The following is a 6,170-nucleotide window of genomic DNA, read 5'->3' on the forward strand; positions in this document are numbered from 1 at the left end:
CGCGGGAGCCGCCGCTTCCCGGCCAACGTGATAGGGAAGGCGCCATCCTGGTTCTGGGGCTTGGGGGCCTGCTTTGAGCCCCTTTTCCTCCACCACTGACCCTTTTGCCTCCTCCCCCTCGCCCTAGGTCTGGAGGGTACCAGCCCCGAAAAAATCCAACCCGACAACTTCTTCCACGGGAATATTCTCGCCCTCCTTTTCGGAAGAGTCACTTTCCTGGGATTCCTCCTCTCCTTCATCCCCGGAGGCCATTCCCTTGGCGGCTCTGACCTGTTTATCCTCCACGATCCGAGCGGCAATATAAGCCTTCTCCACCTCCCTGGTGGGTGCAGTCAGGTTATCCTCTTGTCGGGAGGCCCTTCCTCCAGGCTAGAGACCCACTCCATCTCGTCTTCCACGGAGGGTAAAACCCAATCAGTCTTGACCCCGGAAGCATCACAATCCGGCATCCACTGCAGAATCTGGTTCTTGGCAGAGTTAATATGCAAAGGGATGACCCCTTCCAGCAGATGGAACGACCCAAGGACACCAAATAATTGGTCCCACTACTAGCCGAGGCCATACGTCGTCAGGTTGTTGCCCATGCGTGGGTACAGCCGCATCAAGTCGCCAGGACCATTGAACTCCTAAGAAAACATGTCCCTTTTTTGGAGTGGTGCCATGCGGCACCTGAGGAAGTCGACCCCACGTGTTCAACAATAACCCCGGCAGCCTTGAGACGAGTGATCCTCTTCAACACTAGGCAAAGCTTGTTATCAGAAAGGCCGAAGCTGCTCCAGTTGTTCCCCCGCGAGACGCAAGTAGTCCATGCAGAGTAGAACTCCGAGGCTTTGTCATCCTTGATCCAACACCAATTGCCCCTCCACTCTTCCCACTATTCGCGATATCGGCCAGAGAGGTATCCCCAATCCTCTTTCCTGCCCTGGGGAATCCAGCTAACATTCCCCGAGCAGTGATTTTTGTCCTCTATCCCGGGGAGGAAGAAGTGCCTGAACAAATCCACGTTGGCGGCAACTCCAACAAAGTTCTCGCACATTTGGGTGAATATCGCCATGCACACCATTGCATTGGGCGTGAAATCGAGAAGGTGAAATCCATATGCCACCATCATGGCGCAGGAGAAATCAAAGAAAGGGGGGCAGAGACCACAATAAAATTACGTGCAGAAGAAGCAAGACTAATCTGATGGCGTCTTCTCCTTGGGGTTGTACGACAGAACCACAGGTGCCTCGTGCCCCTTCATCTCTCACCCCCACATATAGGCATACCTTTCGATCAAGGTGTTGTCGTCCGGATTCGACGAAGAGAAAACCACATCTTTTCTCCGTCGTTTCTCCGCCTCTTCTATTCTTCTCTTCCTCTCACCAGCAGGCTGTTCCTTCAACCCAGTCACTTGTTTCCACTTCACAGAGACCGTATTCCGCCCCATCTCTACTGAGCAGCGGGCAGTTTCGCAATGCTCATTGAAGGGAATGGCGGCGACGAGGGCAGTTTCTTGGTTGGAGTGGGGAGAAGAAGGGCGGAGAGATGAATGTGAATGAGCAGCTGCTACTTCTTGAACTTGCGTTGGTTTTTCCCTTAAAGAGGACAGGGTGATGCAACAAAGTAGAGATAAGTATTTCCCTCAGTTTGAGAACCAAGGTATCAATCTAGTAGGAGTATCAAGATGAGGCACCAAGGCACCTGCGCAAGAACAAACAAACTTGCACCCAACGCGATAAAGGGGTTGTCAATCCCTTTACGATTACTTGCAAGGTGAGATCTGATAGTGATAATAGGTAAATATAAATAAATAAATAAAAGTGCAGCAAGTTATTTTTCGTGTTTTAGTATGTAGATCTGAATACATAATGTGTAAAATAGACCCGGGCGCCATAGTGTTCACTAGAGGCTCCTCTCATGATAGCAAGTATTACGGTGGGTGAACGAATTACTGTCGAGCAATTGATAGAATCACACAAAGTCATGACGATATCTAAGGCAATGATAATACATATAGGCATCATGTCCGAGAGAAGTAGACCGATACTTTCTGCATCTACTACTATTACTCCACACATCGACCGCTATCCAGCATGCATATAGTGTATTAAGTTCATAACAATCAGAGTAACGCCTTAAGCAAGATGACATGATGTAGAGGGATAAATTCATGCAATATGATATAAACCCCATATTTTTACCCTTGATGGCAACAACGCGATGTGTGCCTTGCTACCCCTTTTGTCACTAGGTGAGAACACCGCCACGGTATGAACCCAAAACCAAACACTTCTCCCATTGCAAGAATTCTAGATCAAGTTGGCCAAACGAAACCCATAACTCGAAGAGAATTACAAGGATACGAAATCATGCATATAAGAAATCATAGGAGACTCAAATAATATTCATAGATAATCTGATCATAAATCAACAGTTCATCGGATCTCGGCAAACACACCGCAAAAGAAAGTTACATTGGATAGATCTCCATGAAGTTCATGGAGAACTTTGTATTGAAGATCCAAGAGAGAGAAGAAGCCATCTAGCTACTAGCTATGGACCCGAAGGTCTGTGGTGAACTACTCACGCATCAACGGAGGGGCAATGGTGTTGATGAAGAAGCCCTCCGTGTCCGAATCCCCCTCCGGCAGGGCACCAGAACGGTCCCCAGATGGGATCTCGCGGAAACAGAAGCTTGCGGCGACGGAAATGTATTTTCGTGGCTCTGTCTGTTGGTTTGGGGATTTTAGGGAATTAATAGGTGAAATAGGTAGGGAAAAGGAGGCACGGGGGGCCCACGAGCCTGCTAGGCGCGCCCCCCTAGGGCACGCCTAGGGGGCTCGTGGCCTCCTCCGTGGCCCTCTGCCTTGGTTCTCAAGTATTCTGGATCCCTTCTGTTATGGAAGAAATCACCCTGAAGGTTTTATTCCGTTTCGACTCCGTTTAATATTCTTATCTGAAAAAGGTCAAAAACACGGAAAAAACAGAAACTGGCACTGAGCACTTGGTTAATAGGTTAGTCCCAAAAATGATATTAAATAGCATATAAATGCATATAAAACATCCCAAGTTGATAATATAGTAACATGGAAAATCAAAAATTAAAGATACGTTGGAGATGTATCAAGCATCCCCAAGCTTAACTCCTTTTCGTCCTCGAGTAGGGAAGTGATAAAGACCGAATTTTTGATGTGGAATGCTACCTAACATATTTGTTCTTTTTAACTTCTTTATTGTGGCATGAATGTTCAGATCCATAAGATTCAAAACAATAGTTTAGTATTGACATGAAAACAATAATACTACAAGCATACTAGCAAAGTAATCATGAACTTTTGAAATAACTAGGCCAAAGAAATTTATCCCTACAAAATCATCCCCACACAACGAATTTAAATCATGCACAACCCCGGTATTGGCCAAATAATTGTTTTCGCACTCTTACTTTCTCAAACTTTTTCAACTATCATGCAATACATGAGCGTGAGCCATGGATATAGCATTATAGGTGGAATAGAGTGTGGTGGAGGTTGTGAGGCAAAAAGGAGGAGATGGTCACATCGAGTCGACGTATCAATGGGTTATGGAGATGCCCGTCAATAGATATCAATGTGAATGAGTAGGGATTTCCATGCAACGGATGCACTAGAGCTATAAGTGTATGAAAGCTCAAAAATAAAAACTAGTGGGTGTGCACCCAACTTGCTTGCTCACGAAGACCTAGGGCAATTTTGAGGAAGCCTATCATTGGAATATAGAAGCCAAGTTATATAATGAAAATTCCCACTAGTATATGAAAGTGGCAAAACAAGAGACTCTCTATCATGAAGAACATGGTGCTATTTTTAAGCACAAGTGTGAATAAAATAGTAGCATTGTCCCTTCTCTCTTTTTCTCTCATTTTTTGTATGGGCTCTTTGGTCTCTTTTTTTCGTTTCATTTTTTTGCCCTCTTTTTTTGGTGGGCATATATGGCCTCTCTTTTTTTGTTTGGGCTTCGCTCGCCTCTTTTATTATTTCCTCACAGGGGACAATGCTCTAATTATGATGATCATCACACTTTTATTTACTTACAACTCGATACTTACAACAATAATGACTCTATATGAAATGCCTCCGGCAGTATACCGGGATGTGCAACGATCTAGCTTAGCGTATGACGTTGAAACATCTCGCTAGCTATCTTATGGTCATTCAATGGCAATATGAAAGTTATGCCACATGTCATGAGACAAAACGGTGGAAGTTGCATGGCAATATATCTCGGAATGGCTATGAAAATGCTATAATAGGTAGGTATGGTGGCTGTTTTGAGGAAGGTATATGGTGGTTTTGTGCACCGGCGAAAGTTGCGCGACACTAGAGAGGCTAGCAATAATGGAAGGTTGAGCGTGCATCTATACCATGGACTCGCATTAGTCATGAAGAACTCATATACTTATTGCGAAAGTTTTATTAATAATCGAAACAAAGTGCTAAATGCTTACTTCTAGGGGAAGGGTTGGTAGGAGTTCACCATACGTGCATGCTACCGGAATCACTAACCTCAACACAAGTATTTCTAGATTCACAACACCCTGCTATCATACTCTAATATTACCATATCCATATCTCAAAACTAATTGTGAGGAATAAAACTTCTCTTACTAATCAACGCACTTGAATATGAAAGTTTTTGTTATATCCTCTTCGGATGCCTGTCATATTTAGGACTAATTTCATAACACACGCCAATTACCATGTTACTTAGAGAGAGTGCTCTCAAAATGATATAAGTGAAGATCGATAGTTTTTATTTCTACAAAATATGATATCGCCGTGCTCTACAAAGATTTAAGTGAAGCACTAGAGAAAAATGATCTAGCTCAAAAGATATAAGCGAAGCTCATGGGAGAAAAATTATCTAGATCAAAAGATATAAGTGAAGCACATGTGAGCTAAATTTCCTAACTAAAAAGATATAAGTGATGCTCATTGAGTATTCTAACAAATTGACGATGAGTGCATGTCCCTCTCAAAAGGTGTGCAGCAAGGTTGATTGTGATAAAACAAAAGCCAAAGAATCCTATAATACATGACACTCCAAGCAAAACACATATCATGTGGTAAATAAAAATATAGCTCCAAGTAACGTTACCCATGGATTGAAGACGAAAGAGGGGATGCCTTCCCGGGGCAACCCCAAGCTTAGGATTTTTGGTGTCCTTGAATTTGGCTTCGGATGACTTGGGCATCCCCAAGATTAGGCTCTTTCCACTCTTTATTCCATTGTCCATAAGAACATCACCCAAAACTTCAAAACTTCACAACACAAAACTTAAAAAGAAACTCATGATATCATTAGCATAAGAAAACAAACCACCAACTTTTTAGGTACTTTAGTAAACTTAATTTCCATTTAGATTGATGTTATATTACTTTATTCTCACTTCTCCATCGCTCGTACCCCCCAATACTAACCATAGTTTCATCAAAATAAGCAATCAACACAACAAAAACATAATCTGTCAAAAACAGAACATTCTGTAGCAATCTGTATATATCGTATATCTCTGGTTTCCAAAAAATTCTGAAACAATTATGACAATTAGGGAAATTTTATATCAATCAGCACAAAAAATAATCAATTCAAAAGATCTTTCTGGATAGGAATTAAAAATAATTTCGTGAGCATAAAGTTTCTGTCTTTTTTCAGCATGATTAAACAACTATCACCAAAACTAATCATAAAGGTTCTACTTGGCACAAACACTAATTGAAACATAAAAAACACAATCATAACAGAATCATGATGGTGTGGACTCAACAAAATAAAAAGTAAAAACGCTATGGTTGGGTTGCCTCCCAACAAGCGCCATCGTTTAACGCCCTTAGCTTGGCGTAAGGCAATAGATTCAAGTGTTGTCATCTTTAGTGCTCAAACCATAAGTAGCGTTCATAATGGATTCATAAGGCAATTTTATTTTCTTGCTAGGAAAGTGTTCCATGCCCTTCTTTAATGGAAACTGAAATTTAATATTCCATTCCTTCATATCAATAACAGCACCAATAGTCCTAAGGAAAGGTTTACCAAGAATAATGGGACATGTCGGATTGCAATCAATATCAAGCACAATGAAATCTACGGCCACACAGTTCCTATTTGGAATGATAAGAACATAATTGATCCTTCCCATAGGTTTCTTAATA

The sequence above is a fragment of the Hordeum vulgare genome, chromosome 3H (genome assembly GCF_904849725.1).
Source record: "Hordeum vulgare subsp. vulgare chromosome 3H, MorexV3_pseudomolecules_assembly, whole genome shotgun sequence".
NCBI lineage: Eukaryota > Viridiplantae > Streptophyta > Magnoliopsida > Poales > Poaceae > Hordeum > Hordeum vulgare.